The 20,027-nt window shown below is 43.6% G+C and overlaps 1 protein-coding gene across 1 annotated transcript in view; it reads right to left on the minus strand.

Moving 5' to 3' along the window:
* Positions 1–20,027, minus strand: part of ripor2 (RHO family interacting cell polarization regulator 2) — a gene marked incomplete at both ends in the record, with an annotated part of 52,937 nt that overhangs the window by 32,162 nt on the left and 748 nt on the right. The window lies entirely within an intron of this gene.

The raw sequence follows: 20,027 nt of genomic DNA on the forward strand, positions 1-20,027 counted from the left end.
AAACTTGACTGTTTTTGATGGAAAAAAGAAAGAACACTGTTATTCAGATGAAATAAGCTGAATACACAAGACGTTACTGTTGTCGGGTTAATAAGGTAAGATAACAAGATTATTTTGTGTTCTCGTGATGCTATGAATACAAGTGGACTCAGCCACTCTCACGAACTAAGAAAATCAATATGCACTTTCTCTGATTATTGATTTTAATCTATGGAGAAAGTTTACTATCCCATATGTTCTCCTTTTGATTAGAAGTCCTCTTGTGTTGAAAGGCTTTTCATTCTGACCCCAGGACGGGTGAGTGTGGTCAGATTTCCACACATATCGTTAAGTTGTGATTATAGTCACTCCGTTCTAATTATAGGTCATCAGATTTCTCGCGAGGCAGGAAAAATTAAGGGCAGCCACCGAGTGGCATTTAAACGTAGAGACGACCAGATTAACCGAGACGCGTCTGCGCCGAAGCTGCAATCGGGCAGCTGCCGCTGACATTTCACCGGCGGAGAGCGGCGTGTAATCACTTGTGAGAACTGTAAGCCACACCGCCCAGATTAATATTCCCCGAGATTAATTTTTAGGGCATTTGTACATTAGACAGCGGGACACAAAAGCAGCGGCGGCAGCTGAGTGACGGGATTAACACACAAGCACATGATGGGCCTCCCGCTGACTCCAGTGTCCACACACAGCCAACAAAGTCATTAAGTACTTGCTGCAGTAAAAAAAAAAAAAAAAAATCAAGGAGCACGACTTTTCGGTCACGTTAACACAATTTCGGCAGAATTTTTTCTTCAAAGACTGAAAGAATTTCCCCTCATCTCTGCGTCCGGTTCAGACGTCACAGCCCGACATGTGTATCGCTCTAATGTCTGACTGATGCCCTGCATTTAGGTCAGCGCAAGAACCCGTTTCTCCTACTTGCTCCACTTCCTTTCTGTGTGACTCTGATTGAAAACGACCACCTATGCTGCAGCGCTGGAATGCGGTTACCCTACAAACAGGATTACGCCGGTTATTTCAGCTCCATTTGTTGTTTTTAGCTTGGGAAAAAGATAACATTCTTTTCATTGATGGCCGCAACAGCGGTGTTACAATCTCAAGAGGGATGTGCAGAGATGTGTGAAGTACCAGACTGTGAAAAAAAAAATAAAAGCCAGAGTTGGTTGCAGTAAAAAAAAAAAAAAAAAAGTGTATGAAGGCATCACTTTATCGCACAACTTTGCTAGACATCTTAAATTTACAAACTTTGGTGGAAATCAGACACTTAGTGAGTGTTCCAGAAGTTCATGGAATTCCAGAACTTGGTTGGAAGTTAGTTGGAACTTCAGAACTGTCAGGAGTTCTACAATTTTCAAATAGTCGAGAACTTCCTATAAGCTCTACAATTCTGTGCAATAAGGAATTACAACCCACGGGGCGAGGTGTTTGTAAAGAAAGAAAACAAATATTGCTCTGTGTTGTTGCCAATTTAGGAGATTTATAAACTATAGCTGTTATATAAATTCCACTTCATGTTTATAAACTTGCAAGTTATGCAACTGCCGACATGTTTTCTTCCTGTGGCTGCAGCCAAGTAAAGACACATTCATAAACCACATCCTTTGTGGTTGTATTTGATTGAAAATACTATACTGTAAGCGCACATTCCGCAATCCACAGGAATCCATGACCCACTGCAGTTGTCATTAAGAAACAGAAGTCAAGTCGTGTCTTTCTTCCTCCAACCTTCAACAAAGTCATTACCAAAATATTAACTGCAGAATAGAAATCTAGAGTGAACGGAAAAAAATGCAAGGAAAAGTCAACTGTAGGGGGAAAAAAGCAGAATCGGGGGAAAAAAGGAAAACTTATGTGTCCATATTTCTTTAAAATGGGTTTTCTGCCAGAGAGATAGAGCGAAAGGGAGAAGTGATCCTGTCTTCATAAACTATAATCGTGCTGCTTGGGAGTGAAAACTCAGCAGGGAGCGAAGCACCGGAGAACCATGAAGTACATTTTGAAGTCCTGCTTGCGCAACCACTTGTGAAGCAATAGAGTGTAAACTAAACACTCCACACACAGACATGCAGCTCACAGCTTTGACTTCATAATCTCCTTAAAATTTCACTGTAAACCATTTAGATTTCAGGAGGAAGACGAGCTCAGCTGAGGCTCCCGGCCCGGAGGAAACGAAACACGAAAATAGAAGGCAGCTGATAAGAAATGGGAAGACAAACAGCGGCAGTAATGAGGATGATTCAGACGCCGATGGGAGGGGAAAAAAAAAAAAAACAAGTCTGCAGATAAGCGGCGGAGACGCCGACTGCCTCGTGCATTTCACTGCATGACCTCCTTCACCTGCCGGTTCAGCGGCACGATGTCTCCACACCCAGCTGTTCACGCAGGTCACATCTGGTCCCATCAGGCTCTCCTGTCCATCATCTTATAATGTTATAGTGAATGAGCGGTTATGTGCAACGTAAAGAAGGGAATATGAGAAGGAGAGGCAGAAAAGGTGAAGAGACACTCAACCGGCAAACCACAGTGGTGAGACGTTTCCTAATGGGTCACAAAACTCTGCTCCATCCCGTGTCTGGAATCCATTGCCCTTTTAAAATCATGACTTGATTACCATCGTTTGAACAGACTAATTCTGATTCTACTCTCCAGCCTAACCGAGACATTTTCCGACAGAATCGAAAAACGCGAGTCACACGGAGCAGCCGCAACCTTTAAGGACAAAGTTTGGATGAGCAGCAGTTTGGAGCAGCGTCTCTCTCTTTTCAATTAATTTGTCATCACAGCGCTGTGTGTCACGGCTACCCCCCCCCCCCCCCCCCCCGGCGGGCAACTGGGAAACAAGAATGGTTTATCTTGTGGTGACGAGTTGCCAATCAGGCGTGCAAACCGTCTCCTGTCAAGAAGTTGTGAAGCTCGCAATGATGCTGCGCGTATTCAGATGGCGATGGACAGAAACAACGGGAGATGAAAAAAAAAGATGACTGCACAACTGAGCAGATGGGAAAAGTGCATCGACGACTGTTGTGACGAGATCCGTCACAGAAGCCCCCGAAACGATGACAGCTCCCGTACAACTTATTCCCCAAAAACTATGAAGAAAGGCGTCAGGACTGCTGCCGCGTGACGTGTCACCGATCCGTTATCTGTGTGCCGACAAAACAAGAAAACAGGCATAAAGCTATCGTGACACGCCGAGGTGAACCAATAGTGTCTCTTCCAGCTGCTGGACTCTGCAGAAGGAACGGACCAAATACCAAAACAGACAGATTATCAGCTTAGGTCCCTAAAACGCTTATGGCAATCATAGTGCTGCTTCAACTCACAGCTGCCCTCGCCTGAGGTGAGTGTGTGTGTGTGTGTGTGTGTGTGTGTGCCAAATATCATATGTCACACAGAACGTCTGGTGTACAGCATGTACTATGTGTCCCATGTGTGTACCCCCTCACACCGTGGTCGTTCAAGGGTGGGATTAATGGACACACACACACACACACACACACACACACACACACACACACACACACACACACACACACACACACACACACACACACACACACACACACACACACACACACACACACACACACACACACACACACACTGCTGATCTGCACAGAAACAACGGGAGGCGCAGCGAGGACGAGCCCAAATTTGCTTCCATAAATTCTTTGTCAGTATCTATGGAGGAGTGGAGAAAAGGATTCAGGGGGGGGGGGGGGGGGGGGGGGGGGGGGCAGATGAGAACGGAAGTGTGGGGAATGAAGCCAAAGGGAAGAGAAAAGGGAGAAAAAATTTAATAATGAAGACAGAAAACCCATGGGGCAAGACCGAGCTCGCGTACATGCACCGAGCCCGGGCACTCATTAGTCCATTAGCAGCACATAATTGTTCCGGTTATCATTTTTCATACATCACTGATTCTTTACTCATGCGGTCAGGAAGCAACAGAGAAAAGTGCGCACACAATATTCACTTATAAGAGAAGCATGTGTTTGTGTGCGCTGTCAGTGTGTGTTGTGACTTTCATGTGATTTTAAATGGATCAGCGTCAATGTGTTGTCTGCCGTCACCAATTCAGGCACTTAAATCCTCCTTTAAACTTTAATACTGAGAAGCGCTCACACCAACTTTATTACTAAAAGGGCTACAAACAAAAATATAAAAGTAGATCATGAAATATTTGGAAAATACCAGAGCTTTTGATTAGATCCTGGAGAGAGCTTTTCAACTGGGAAGTAAATACTGGATACAAATGTGTTGCCCTTTTAGTGTAAAATTTCTCTGACTGTGTATATTCGACAAACAGAAATTGTGCAAAAAATGTGAATACAACCACTTCATCTCTTTATAAGCCCATGTTGCATACTAAACCTGCTACAAAAAGACAGATGCACATTGTACTCTCTAACTCAAGTTGAAAACTTAAGCACTACAAATAAAGAAGTCAATTGAAACAACTAATTAACCTATTATTGGCTGAGCTATGCTCACTGACACCCAGTGGGCAGGAGCTGCTTCGGGTATTTTCTTCTTATCTGATACGGAGTACAACTGCAATCACCAAGATAAGAGGTAGGAACTAAAAAAAGATATTATCTTTGGATGTTGTCATTGAACTGAAACTAAAAATTTTTTTAAATGTTCTTCCTTATTCTGATGCCACAAGCTCAGATATAACACATTTGCAGAGTTGAAAAAGTTCATCACATTTATAGAATAGTTACAATTACAATGTAGAACGTAAATGGAACGGATGTTTTTAGACCAGAAACAAACCGAAAACCTGTTTTGGTGTCAAACACATGAATTTTTTACGTATATTTCAATATTCTCCTCATTCAGCAGAAAGTTTTCCCTGAAGTATCTCCTCCGCTCCCTTTCCCTTCCAGTTGGTTGTTTTCCCCAGTCCCAGTCGCTCCACTCCCTGACCCTGCCCCTCCCTCCACATACCACTTAACCCCAGTGAAACAGCCTTCCACTCACCTTACTGACACTGAAAATTCCCCTCCAACATACCCCACCCCACCCCTCCCCAAGAAGTAGTGATTGAGAGGTCGGGCATGTCGGGACAGGCTAAAACCAGACCCACTTCCTGAGAGCAGATAACCTCGGACTTAAATCAGACTTGTGTGGCCACTTTATCTGCATCTGGTGCGACTTATGCCGCAACGTAAATGGAAGCTGGTCCGTCTGCGAAGTGATTCATCACTCTGCACAAACAGACTTTTTGCAAGCTTTGAAAGGTGTGAGAAGTTGAGAAACGGCAAGTGTTTCTAAAATAACACCGACTGATGTGAGCTGTGACAGATCTATCAAAACAGCTGTCTGAGGTATCGGTGAACAGAGATGACCTAAATTCCCCCAAAAGGGAACAAGAAAGTTTTGCCAAAGAACCAGAACAAAATCAGCCTCTTCCAATTTGCGGATTACATCAAAGTATTTTTTTTTCTCCCTCCCCCAGACGCAGGGCGATGGTTGAATTAAAATAGGAAGTCTTGATCAGAGAAACTCTGCAGGAGTTGCTCTTTTTGTAATTTTTTTAAAATTAAAGTCATCTTTAACAATAAGCGCTCTCAGTGCACCGAAAAACCTCAAACTGAAATCATTACTCGCTTCACCCCGGTGGAGTACTTTCTGCAGCCTTCACCTCTTAAGAAATCACTATCAGCTGCATAAACTTTAAAAAGAGGCACTCCTTCTGTAAGAATGCCAGAGATTTAATACTCCCCATTCTGGAAAGAAAACACACACACAACACACACACAAAAACCCAGAAAAACCCCAACCACATGTATGCTCCCAGATGGAGAGACATATGCATGTGCATGCAATGAATACAGACATCCACCCACACACACACATACACACACTCTCTCCCACAGAGGCGAGCAATATTCCCTGAGAAGCACAAGTGGGTGTTCTAGGAAAGGAAAAGGTCAAGTGCTCCACAAGTGAGACGTTTCTGGACTTTAAAGCACTGAGAGGCTCACCATGGTGCGTACACAATGTACAACAGGTAATATTTCTCCTCTTGTTGTCTGGTATTTACATGACATTCATGACCTGCGTCTATTGAAGTTACCCAGTGAAACGGACCATAAGGTTAAATAAAAGGCTCAGGAAGTGTTATCATTCCAGAGGGTCACTTTCTTTGGCCAAGCCCACTGGACTGTGACGTCTCACTCCTCTTCACATTTTCTTTTTCTCTCTCTCTGCAGCTTCCATCAGGTTTACCTTTAACCGAACAACTAAAAAGTATCACACATTAACAACTACATGTGATTTAGAGTTGCTAATTAACCCCGACTGTGAGAGGAAACCTGGAGTACCTGGAGAAAACGTGCAAACACTGCATGTCCCCCAACCAGACCTGAACCCAGGATATTCTCACCTCTCAGTGAGCGCAGACCACCATGGCCTGCTTTTTCATTTTCATGTGCAAATCTAATTCCGACATCCTCAGATTAGTCAATACCCTGGAGCCCTTAGCCACTGCTTAGTTGTTGGTGCACAAATGATGGAGCTAAAAATATTTTTATTATTTGGGCCAAAATGTGACATCTGAAGACATCACCCGATAGACAGTGGCAGCATTCATCACACAAGTACTCAACTTTTATTGGACATGTTTGGTAACTTCTGGAAGTCTTCCTGTAACTTTAAAATCTGAAAATGTACAGAACTTTTTTATGTCAATTTGTCAATTACAGAAATATGTCAATTTCAATCATATATCCAAATGCATGAAACTTTTTAGACACAGACACTCTAATGTTCTGCAATGACAAAGATAAAATTCAAAGTATGCTAATGCCTTTATAAAGGATTACAAGGAAACAAGTGAAGAAAATAGCTGTTCTCTGCATTCAGGTGACGTTTTCATTCTTTAAAATCCAAACGCGCACACCCCAACTTCACTGTTTTGGCAGTTTCGGGGAAAACCCAACAAAGTGACAGAGCGTCTGAATTTCCTCCAAACCACACAGTCATAATTTCTTTAATGAGGCTTCAGGGAGAAAGAGACGGAAACGAGTGCATGTGTGCGCGCTTGGCTCTGGGACGTGTGAAAAGACGAGAGAGAGGGAAACGAGGGAGGAGAAAGAGAGAAGTGGAGGAGAAGGTGAGTGAGAGTTGTTGTTGTGCGATGTGAGAGTCTGGGAACAGACGCTGCTCCTGCATCCCTGCAGCCCGTCTCAGCTTGGCACAAACAGCCTTCCCCCTCATTTCGAACAGCTTACCCAGGGTCCAAACAGGCTGGCAGAGAAGCAAAGCACTTCCACTTAACCATATCAAAGTCAGCCTGGCCCTGCACTGAGGGAGCATTTAGCCCTGGAAAGCAAAAAAAAAAAAGGCTTTTTCTCTCAGAAACAGCATGAGCAGCCAGGGTAGAAGCTTCTCTGTAAGATGATTGTTTGGGAAGAAGATTTTCCTGCTGAATTAAAAAAAAAAGAAAAAAGAAAGTGATTGCTTGACAAAGCTTTGATCATTTTGGAGGACATGCAGCTGAGGAGAGAACCTCAGCTCCACTGGCGGACACTCAAAAGAGAATAGACCTGGATATCAAGGAAATCACACATTTCTCTCGGTACACTCCAGCCTGGAAAGCATACAAAAAGTGATTTGCAGCCCATCTGGCAGGTTAAAGAGGAGGGAAAAAAATCCCCCCCACTCCTGATATCTCCTGACAGGCTGCTCACTTCTCAGGTTTTTCTACAGTTTTGCTGCTGCTCCACTTATCAGCTCTGGTTCAGCTGGCTCATCCACTGTGGGTGGTATCAGTGTACAAAAGATGCCCTTTGACCTTCACCCTAAACAAACCCGGAGAGGTATTTTCTGGTAAAATGAAAAAACAAAAAAACAAAAAAAAACAACTGGGCTCATTCTCACGTATCACCCGCACGCACCCAGCGGTTATTAGAAACACGCAGGAGCAGAAGCCTGCGTGTTTTTAACCCTAACATTAAATCTCTCTTCAAGTGCCTCCGAGAAACACAAAACCACTTCAAACACAGTCATTACTCACAACACATCATGTGTCAACAGAGGCGAAAGGAGCAAAAGCAAAAGGAGAGACGGATTAATATGCGGAGGTGTTTTGGAGAAAAGCACTTCTATGTTTTGGAGGAGAAAAACAAAATGTTTTAAGCACGGGATTTATAAGCGAAAAACTCTTCTCAGGATAAACTGATTACTGGTCGGTTTATCCTCCGCTGAGCTTCATCCCCGGTGAAATCAGTTCACGCATCTCAGTGATCCACTGACTCACTGCCCCGGAGAAGAGAGGAGAGGAGAGGAGAGGAGAGGAGAGGAGAGGAGAGGAGAGGAGAGGGGGGCTTAATCCACAAGCAGGGGGAGAGTGCTGTGCCCCCCCCTCCTCCCCTTTTCCCTCCACCACTGTCCGCCACAGGAAACAACACGGGGCGACGTTTCAACTCACCTCAGCAAAAGTTGGCCGGAGCGGCTGCTCAGCGTCGACTGTGCGCGTCTACCTGCGCCGCTTCATCCGTGCGTAAAACCAAAACGGCAGCGCGAGAGAGACGGTGCGTTCACAGCGCACCGATTATTAATGCCGTCGCTTGTGATGCAGACAACAAACCCCACCCCCCCACCCCTCCAAAAAAAACTCCCCCCCAAAAAAGGTCAATCCCAGGAGGATGAGACGAGTGAGAGCTGATAAACGTTTGCGCCGCCGTGCAGAGCAAACACACTGAGCGCTCTCTCACACACAGGTCCCGGAGTGTTTGGTGCGCTCCGCCTGAAACAGCGGCCACCAATCACAGGCGGGGGATGTCACAGAGAGGGCGGGGTCAGGATACCATGAAGCGATCCCCCCCCTTCCATCCAGCCCCTCCAGCCCCATCATGCCGAGGGGGCTGCGATTGGAGGAAGGGGGGGGGGGGTATCAATTCGCGCACCCTCAGCGCATCAATCAGTCTCGGAGTGTGTCCAGTCTCACTCGCTTTGTCTGTGTCACTCTCTGGAGGTAAATCACATCAAATCAGCCTCATTTCCATAGAAACTACCTCATAGATGAAGTGAAATTATTTGTTAAAGGTGAGAAGATACTTTTACTTTTTTTTTTTTTTAAACAACACCACCACCCAGTTTAATAATAACGGTAATAATAATAATAGTACACGTTCAAAAGTAGATTTCACCGACTCTTTTTCTTTCTGTAAATTCCAAGGACGCATGGCACTAGTCAAATTCAAAACATTAATGATGAATCACAGTGGCTACAAGAGACGTGGTTTTGGATCCAGAGCTGTTTCGCTATGATGGATTAACCAGTTTACCTCCTCTTCTGTGCAGTGTCAGCTGGTTTAGACTAAACACCCTTCGTAAGCAGAAATTTCAGAGGTGTCGTGGGGCTCTGCCTCTGTGGACCCCGCAGAAAATTGGCATTGAGAAAAATTTGTGTTTATCGCTGTCCCCCCTCCCAACACCAACATGATTTTTTCTTTCCGCCCTTGACCCCTATTGACCCCCACTGACCCGACTCTGAACAAAGTGCAAACACTGATGGATGATGGATGGACTAATGAAAGACCAATCAAAGCAGCAAAGCCAATGAATGTACAAAACGTGACCCATTTTATAGACTACGGCTTATTATACCATATAAAACATCAGAGTGTCCTTCACGACACAAAGTCTTACATCTCAAGCCACAAGATTTTTTTAATAGCTTATCTTTGCAGGGAGATTGTTTGAATAAATGGGGGCAGGAACAGAAGAGGGCAATTGTCCGTCACCATCAACTCAAACCAAGGATGGTGATGGTGGAGCCTTTGAAACAAAAGCAGTTTCCGCTGAGTGTATTTGGATTCTAGAAAGTGTATTAATACGGTTTTCTTTGACATGTAGAAATCTATTTTCCACAACCTCCAAGCAGACAAAGCCTACTGTGATCAATGCCCCCCCCCCAAAAGGGTTCTTTGTCTCAGAATACCACTAGATTACAGCATGTTGATGGCTGTGCTCTTATAATTTACTTGTTTCTCCTTGTAATCGAGGTTGTAGAAGTAGAGCCGAAGCTTTTACCGTCTCCCAGGAGTGGACAAATTTCATGCCTGCAATAAACACAAGCTGACTTAACATTTGAGCTGAAATATGCCCAAATTAAGTTTGGCCTCATAAGTATGCTCATAGGTTGGGATTGACATGATTATGTCGTTTAACAGCAACTTTCTTTTTTTGTTATTGCTGGAAATCCAACAGTAATTCAATCCAATTACAGGAAAAGAAAACCATTAAAAAAAAATGCAAACAGCATCATATTGAGAGGCTACAAAAGGTGCCACTGTTACAGACGGAGGAAAGATTGTGGCACCGGATTTTATGAAGAGTGACTCGTCTTGAAGTGCCCCCGCCAACATAATTGCCCTCCATAAGTGGATACATTGTTCCGCTGAGTCCATACAAATCCAATTCAACTCACTCTTCCAAGAAGCTCAGGGAGCAGAAAATGACTTGTCCCTTTTAATCCATCACTTTGGTATAAGTAGAGGGAGAGATTTATATAATGAACATTTGATATAATTAATCTTAAGTCAGAGGGTTTAGGGGTTTTCACACTGTCGTTAATTTGGCTTGAAAATTAACTTGTGGTTTCAAATTTGTGAAAGTCTCTTTGGTGGCTAAACTGTGTTTGGATGACAGTTATAAGATGAAGAGCATCAGAAGTGTCATCTCATCATGAAAGGAGCACAAAACAAGGTTTGATCTCTTTTAAAGGGCAATATTTAATGCATAAATTCAATTTTTTTTTAAATAAGCGAATAAAAACACAGTCATGATATCATTCAATAATGTTTCGCGTTTTAGGACGGTATAATGAAATTAGCAGGCAAACCAGCGAGCCCTGGATTGTCCAGCCTTCGAACAACTGTGGACTGAATAGTTAATAAAAACCAAACAAACAAACTCAGAGAAACCCATAACCAAATTTCAAAAGAGCTGGACTGAAGACAAACTGGGTACTACGATGACTCACTACTGCCACTTACTGCACAAAAGTGGCATTACATGGATTGTACATACTGCCCCTTTAAAACGTCTGTCCTTTTTAAAACAATGATTATTATTATTATTATCATTGTTTTGTTATTGTCTTAGAAATTGAAAAGAGTTTTCAACTGGATTTTTCAACACACCTGGAACAAACATAAATGTGTGACTATTAAACATTCCTTTAAGAGTCAAACTGCACTTTTCTTTTTTTCCAGGCTGTATCCACCTCGTCTGCTCTGAGCATTTCACTGCGTAATCCAGGTTCAGCACATCCACAGGGCTCTGCGGGGTTCCCATAAGCCCCTCAACTTGCACTAACACACACACACACACACACACACCTAGTTGGCTCTCAGCTGTTGCATGGCTGAGCGTGTAATTATGACTGTCATCAGCAACCGCCTGAGCAGCAGCTATATTTACTGGTTGAAGCATTGGAAGCATGCCCCCCCCCCCCCCCCCCCCCCAAACACACACACACACAGTAGGTGTAACTCTTGGACTTAAGTTGTTCTCAGATTTTTACTTCACTTCCACAACCCCCAATATTATAACCGTTATTTTACATTTCCGTGTGCAGATACAGAGTTCACATACAAGCACACCTCTGACTTTAGAGCAGCTGCCTCTGCACCTCTGCACCTCCACCTCTGCGTGTCGCGTGGCATAGGAAACCACACCACTCTCCTCACTTCCACTTCTTTCACATCCAGATCTTGCATTCTACTTGTCTTCCAGAAGATTCCCTCTTCACATTTCCACCCTCATCTCCGGTGTAGGGAGCGGGGGCGAGCCAGAGTCGCCACGTGACTGAAGTCCGTGAAGGCCAAGGCTAAAGGATGAAAGCTGGCGAGTTATGAGTCGGGGGTGGAGGTGGGGGGTGGGGGGGAGTTGGACTTAAATGTCAGAGAAAAATGCTGAGTGTCCCTTCAGCTCAGGTTACCAGCTCTGTGTACTTGTAGGAGCCTGAATTGAGAACACATTATGATCATTTCTATTTAGAAACTGGAGACCTACAGAAACACACAGTATGGCCGATATTATTTGTGAGCAGGCAGGAACAAATAAAATGATATTTCACACCCAATGGTATTCACCGCCATGGTTGGTTGTCCACTTGGTTACTAAAAGCTGCTTTAGAAGTGTCTGTATGTCTCCGCAAAGTCATCCAATATATCTCTATGAGTGAGATGAATCAATTACAGGCCGTACGCACGCTGCCCTCTGGCAAAGCTCCACGCTTTGGTCTCTAATGACAGGTACGGTCCCGGCACTCGCCAGACACGTCGGCACCTTTACCGTATCAAACTCACAAGCATGTCTTTGAACTGTACGTCGGAAAACTCACAGCAGCGTCAAGATCCCTTTGAGCTGTGCACAGTGTGAACACAAATATTGTTTTAATCTTGCTTAAAGGGCAAATCCACCCCTTTTGGCGACACCGACACACAGCGAGCTTGTGTATGAAGTTACTCTGTAATAAGCATTAGAGTTTTCAATGATACCATTCTACGTTTGAAGTCACTATTAATTCCAGATGAGGTTACGCCTTTCGCTTGAGTGTAGGGCTTGATTCAAAATTGAGTCAGGAAGGTGATCTGGTTTTAAAATATGCACAGGGAGAACATGCAATCTCCACACAGAAAGGTCGCGGGTTGGAAATGAAGCAAGGTTTTTCTCACTGTAAAGGAAGGGAGTTACTATGATCCAAAGTCCTGCAGGTCGTCCCCAGTGTGAGGAGGCATGGGTGGTCTGTCACACCTCATGATTCTAACGGGGTTACCTCATTGTGAGAAACCGTTCCAAACCACTGAGTGTAAACGTCACACGCCCAGTTGTACCCACAGCTCAGACTGTCATGGTAACCACGTGGCGACTGCAAACGAAAGGTTAGCAAGTACAGTTTAAAGTAGAATCCAGGAGAGAAAGCTGCATGTAAACATCTGCGACCAGAAGTTTACACGTGAGGTCCAAACGTCTGTCGAGGAAGAAGTATATGACTCTGTTGCATCGTCTGGCTTACACTGCTAAACTTTCCATAAAGTACTAAAAAAGACAGTTTTTCTTTGTTTTTCTCACTTTAAACAAATAAGAAATTAAAAATTCTATCTCTGCTCGTATAGTGAAAACTGCTGAAAATAAAAGCAGTAGTCTGTTGGCTAAAGTAGGTCAGTGGAGCCAACTGTCAGAAGCAGGAAGAGGGAGATGCAGAGCAGTAATATGGCAGCTCCAGTAGGTCCCCTCAGGTCAGAGCTTTTCCCAAACGCAGGCCGGCCGCTGACGCACAAGCTGCAGGACTGTCCGTGTGTTGCATCGCTGTGGATAGAGACAGCAACTGCCCAGACAGTGGAGGTGTATGTGTGTGTGTGTGTGTGTGTGTGTGAGTGGGTGGACTGTCAGTATGCTTCCATGTATAAAGTCAGTTCATGTGTGTGTTTATAACCGTAGGGAGCGAGTAGATGGAGCTCATTCTCACGCTCTGCAAGCCTCTCCTATCTTAAATTTGCATTTCCACCGAATGGCATGAGCAACCGACATCATCGTGGACAAATCAGTTTTCTTTATTGGCCGCTACACGAGGGCTGAGCTACTGTATATATGTGTCACAGAAAAGCTGAGCTCACGTTGACAGACAGCCATAAACATCGACCGAATTATTGCCCGGCACCACCACCACACTGCCGCGCTGAAGCCACAGTTTAGCTATGGGGAGGATTCATAAATCCACTTTAATTGTGGCGCACATTTGAATTACAGCTGAGGCAGTGTACCAGTGAAGTGAGTCAGACATATAAGAGGACTGACCTGGGAAATATCTCATAATAAAACAGGAGCGCAAACTAAACCCCCAGAGCAAAGGGAACTTGATATTATTATGAGGACGAGTGCTTTCTGGTGCTGAAAACTTGGTGAACATATTGAGAAAAGCTGGAAACATTGCCGCAGTTTAATTATTTGTGGTACACCCTGTCAGCATGTGAAGCCGTCAGGTGATTCCCTGTCCAGATAAATGACCCCCCTGCCGGCTTTCCACTCGGTGGAGCAGGACTCTGTGATCCGGTGCTTCGGTGTGCAGCATTCAGCTCAGAGGAGGATCCTGTTTCCTCTGCTGCACGAGGCCAGTATAAACAAGAGCCTGAGAGAGAAATGGATTTGTGAAATCTGAGCTGGCTTCTAGTCTTGCAGCCCCGAGCTCTGCACATCATGCCAGTGCCTTCTGGAAGTGTGTGTGTGTGCGTGTGTGTAGCTGTGGCACATCCCCTCAAGCGTTTCATCTTCTCTGCAAGAGATGGACTCTTGCATGGAAAGGACGAGCAAATGTCCAGTGAAAATCACGAGGTGTTCATTCATTGCTTAGTATTTCTTGTGAATAAAGAGAATCCACCTGCAAGTGAGCACTTTCAGGTTGAATTCTGGTAACAAAACTATCAAAAATGGTGCCTTACATATCAACCTGCAACGAGCAGAACAAAGCACTGCTCCTGGCATTTGCATAATCTTGGAACATGTTGAAGAGTTGTCTGATAGCGACTGAGGAGGGGTAATACATGTAAAATGCAATCCAAATATCTAAATTCTGAAAAAAGAAAAAAGAAACAAGTGAAAACCTTATGAGACAATTGGTTGGTTTGAGATGGATGGACGGCCACGGTCCTCTCTGAAGCTCCACTTCTGGAGCTTTAGGTCAAACTGGAAAACGTTGAAACGTTGGGTGGCAGCAAATGATAAAAACATGTTTCATTTGCTTAAAAAGGTTCAAATCTGATAAGTCAATAAGATCTGCAGTCTGGAATTTGTCGTCTAATTTGTAAGCAGGTGTCGACACTTGCTGTTGGGGGGGCTGCTTCCTTCATGAAGCTCCTCCAAAAGAACATTGTTTTAGAAAAGCTCAACGCTTTTAGGGTAATTACGAAGTTACTTCAAATTAGGCCACATCCTGAAAATTGACTGGGATTATGACAATCTTGTATCTGTTTTGATCAATCAAAGATGTTAGAATAACAAACATTAACTTATCACATTCAAATCTCATAATGAAGACATGATTGCTTTATAAACAAAACTTTGGCAGCGTAGGATAATCAACTGTTGACAAAACTTTAGCGTTTCACCTTCTAGCCTGAAGGCCTTTTTTTTTTTTATTTTAGCATCCAGGAAATGAGCAATGCCATGATGAGCTTGTTGCTTTGAAAGAAACTCTGCATGTTTCGTCACGCTACAAATTTTTGTCTCGCTCTTTGAATCTCAGGTGTTGTTTGGCTACAAACGTTGGAGAGTGTGTCGTCCCCCCCCTCAGGCTGGCGTGACGGCAGAGAGATTACAGGTGAATACGCTGCATCAAAGGTGCAAACGTATTTAGCTTCTGTGTCATCTTACACCATTACATAAATTCTGCCTGCGGCATTTCTTTAATCGCGCATTTCAATCTTTAAAAAAAAAAAGCTGCAGCGAAACAAGGCGACGAACACGAAACGTCTACAAATAATCTGATTGATTGATGCGTCATTGTGCTTGAGGGGGGTTGAAATAACTGCACTGAGCAATACAAATCAACAATTGCTGTTGAGCCCAGCAATTAGTGGTTTCGTCTTGTAATTGTTCGCCCCGAGGAGGAGGTGGAAATGCGCTCTATTTCAGAAGAAGACGGAACAATTCCTAGAAGAGAGTAGATAAACTTGAAAAACAGCGACAACAAAAAATAGCCAGCAATCTGGATTATGTTAGAGATTAAGTGGAACACATAAAGGCAAAAAAACACCAACGTGCAACACCTGAAAAGTCTCCCATCGGTGATCATTCCAGTAGCTGCTCACATGTGACTGGAAGCAGCTCTTCATGCTTCCTGACCTGACCCACTAAGTTAAACGCGGCTTTATTTGCATACCAAACACCAACTTGTCGTTTTCACCGCCGCGCCGTCGCCCTTGTGCGCGGCCGTATTTTCACTGTCATATTAAACCCTTTGGACTGCCGCCCTCCTCAGGGACACAGCACTCTCTAAAGATCAGACTGATTTACTCGCAGACAGAGTTAAAGAGGCCATTGTGTTGGTTTTGCTCTCAACGAGGCTCCTTGTGCTCTTTTACCGATATCGTTTTTCCTTTGACTATTGAGCAGCCAGTGTTTCTTCGGAACTGTGTCAAATCGCGGGATTGTGTGCGTGCGTGCCTGCGTGTGTGTGCTAAATCGTAATAACACGGGGGGGGGGAAAAGCACGCCTCTGTTTATCTGTTTATCTTCTGGGGTAAAAACCACTTGAGGGGTTTGACTGTGGCTCCTGTGAGCGTTCAACAGATTCATTCAGGTCAGGCGCCGGTTCACGCGCAGGGGACTTTACAGCAGCTCCTTCCCAATAAGACGCAAGCTGAGACTTTGTTTACATCGTTATAAAGTATAAAACGTACTAGATTGCATGAGCGACTGTTATTTTTAGCTATTTTTCTGGCACATTCCCTGCAGCACACATCTCCCAGTGTTCTGATAACCCTGTGACTGATTTTCACATTTCAGCCTCTCCAGTGGGCTTAATGATTAGAATCCCGTGACTGTCCACCAAACACAAAGGATTACCTCACAAGCAAGAATGTTTAGTTGAAACTGACCCAGAGTTTAACTTTATTCTCCTTCTGGAGCGAGTCACCTTCATCTCAGGTTTAACTAATCAGGATTTTACACTAAAACCTGCTTTCTTGAAAGAGATTCATCCATACATTCATTTTCTACACTGCTTCCAGCTCAGGCTTCAGGAGATGCTGGACCTGGACTCAACACAGAAAATCTCCCAGTCAAACTCGGTATTATCACTCTTGAGATGAGGGCACTAAGCACGGCAAACTGACGAGCCTAAGCGACGTGTTGTCGTCGCTTTCTTGGCGAAATGTCGCTCCAATTCAGACAAACTCCAACAACAAGGATCTCTGCGTTGAAATGTGTATATTTATGCCAGAATCACACTCCGAAATAGAAGCATGCCCTAAATTTCACGACTTGGAAAAGACAATCTGCACGATACGAGTCCCGTCTCATCTTGCAGCGAAGCGGCTTCTTTCCTCTCCGACTGAAACAACGGAGCCGTGACTGACACGAGGGATGAAGCGGGAACACGTTGCTCCCACTGAGGCCTTTTGCTAATTCATACGACCTGAACCGGAGTGTGTGCGTGTGTGTGTGTGTCTGTTGTTGCACGGTGTGTTTGTCACTGTGTATCTGCTCTGTTCAGGCACTCTGACATTCCTGCTGCCAGGCTAAAAGTGGATCCCCTTTCGATGTAATTCGGCTCAGCGCCGCATGACAAACACGACGAACGGATTCATACATGACCTGACGTCTGTGCGCGAGCGGAGCCGACAGCACATACATCTCACACGCCATATTTTCATCGCCGTTATGGTGACAACAAGGCAGCATTACGTTATTTTCCTCATAGTTGCTGCAATCTGAAATGTCTGTAACCTGCTTTATAGGCCTTTGCTTTCATCTCTATGACAACTCGAATGTGTTTCATGCATTTGCAAGCAGCTTGTACTTTGACTTGTTTATTTAGCCATCGCATCCATTGAAAATGATGAAATAGATAATTGGGCCTCATGATCTGTGATCGTGCATCACGTTTTCACACACGCTCCTCGAATATTTGCTTCATTTACAGTTAAGATGCTTCATTATACTTAATATCAGACATAATTATGAGACAAGTAGCATTTCTGACATATACGTTTCACTTTTTATACATGGGTACACTTCAGAATATGTTCTTGATTAGGTTTAAGTAAAGAAGCTGAATCGGTGTGTTTCCAGAGGTCACTGCACCTCGACGCAAGCAAAGAATATGAGTACTTTTCCACCTCTGCTTGATTTTTAAGAAAATATTTCTGAAATGATCACGTTCCTTTGATTTTAACAGGCGGAGTTTGTTTCATTTTAGTCAAGTTTTTCACCATAAACAACCAAAATCATAAAAGGTAGTACATTAAAACCTGTTGCTGTTTCTCTCTTTCTCATGTTTTCATTGATCCTAGATGAGGATCATTTCTGTAATCGTCGAGGACAAAGTCTATTTACTGATCTATAGAAGATACATGCAGAAAGACAAAGGGGCTGCTATGAAGGCATGTAAATTTAGAAAACCTGAGTCCCTGAGCCGCCAGTCTGCTGCTGACTGACAGGAGGAAAACTTGAACTGCACCGACTGCAACCCATTGATCCGTGAAAATCTTTGCTTAAACTCCCCCCACCCATAAAAAAATCACAAATCTTACACCACATGCTGAGCATTGACACAGACCTTCCTGCTTGTGTGTAGGAAACAAAGATTTGCAAAAGCTCCACTAATGATGACTACTACTGATTCAGAGAGAAAAATAGGACAGTGGTTACAAATTTACATCCAGGTTCATTAAGAACAAAGCACTTGAATATTCAGCACAAGCCACACACAGTAATCTCTAAACCAAAGAGCTAATTAGCACAGAAAATATAAGTGATCCATGTTGCGCTACCTTCAGCTGCGTCTGTGAATAAACACTCTGATGCCTGCTGGCCAACTTCTACACAAATCTGTGCGCTGCGATTGGCCGGTTTGCGGCAGAGAATCATCTGGCTGCGTACCTCCTGGCTGTGTTGTTCAAAGGGAACGTCACATTACCATCAGTGAATATCAGTCAGAAGTGGGTCAGTGGAGGCATTAACATACATTACACACCAAATGATGCAATATCTGGGAATATCCTCATCGTCATGTGAGGCGCTGCTGCACAGCCTGTGAGGACCTATAACATAAATGTACACACACTTGACTGTGAAATTAAACAGGCATTAAATTCAATTTGTTGAGCTCTGAAACTGTTTGTAAGTGTGTGGTATATTAGTATTGTGAGGTTCTAAACTTGATGTCATCCTGTCTTATGGGGGGGAAATAAAGGTCCACATGAGACGCATCAATAGATTTTTAGGTGAAGAAATGTTTCAGGATCAGTGTCACCCTTTTTGGGTTAACACGTGTATGTTTCCCTTTAAACTAACAATGGAGAACTGAATATAGTACAACAAACTGAGGAAAAATGACTACGTATGGCCACTGGCTAATGGATACAGTAAGTACAATTTATTGATGCATTTATGCTGAAGATGTGACAATAAAAACAGTTCTGCAACATCAGTAAAGAAAACTACTGCAAGTGACATGAAGTGGTTATTAAACACACCACCTCTTCATTGTCACGATTCGTGTTTTGTGAACACTTTCTGTTAATGGCACATTGAATGTAGGAGAGCAATGATCAATCATTTATAAGCAATCTTTAAAGGGGATTAAAGTAAAAAAAATTTTAAATCTAGAAATCAAGCAATCAGTCAATCTAGAAATGGTGAAGTAGGTGTGGTTTCGGTTAGTTTTACACCACTTTGCCTTAGATTTCAGTGCAGTGTGTGTGTGTGTGTGTGTGTGTGTGTGTGTGTGTGTGTGCGCGCAAGCGTAAACCTCAAGGAGGTGTTTGTGAATTTGAGAAGAAACGATTCACACCAAAGAAAAAGTGTGAAGTCGGTTCAAAATGTGTGTGAACTGAAGTGTGTTTCAGTCGGAGCAAAGCGAGCAGTTTTGTTTATCTTTACATAATTCATATCTGTGTAGCAACAGACTTAATAAATGCATCTTTAAGAGTACTTTTTTTTTTCTTTACAAAAGAGGAACAGGTCGACTCATTGTAACGCCAACTCACTGCTCTTCAAGTCAACTCACTGAAAAAGTGTGAAAAACTGCTTGAACCGCAGCGCTGTGCACAGAAAACTATTTCTAGATAGACACAATAAGCATATTTAGTGCATTTTTGTAAATAACGCATTGTATTGTAGAGCAGAAGTACTCAATAATGTAATGTAATATTCAAAGGGGACTGAAGCTCATTTAGAAACTTTTTTTTTTACAATTATTGGTGAAATATGTGTGATTTCTGTCAGCTTTAACCCACGTTGTAAGAGTTTTGATCGTATAGAGAGAAAATAAAGGACATAAA

Source organism: Blennius ocellaris (genome assembly GCF_963422515.1).
Source record: "Blennius ocellaris genome assembly, chromosome: 20".
Lineage (NCBI taxonomy): Eukaryota > Metazoa > Chordata > Actinopteri > Blenniiformes > Blenniidae > Blennius > Blennius ocellaris.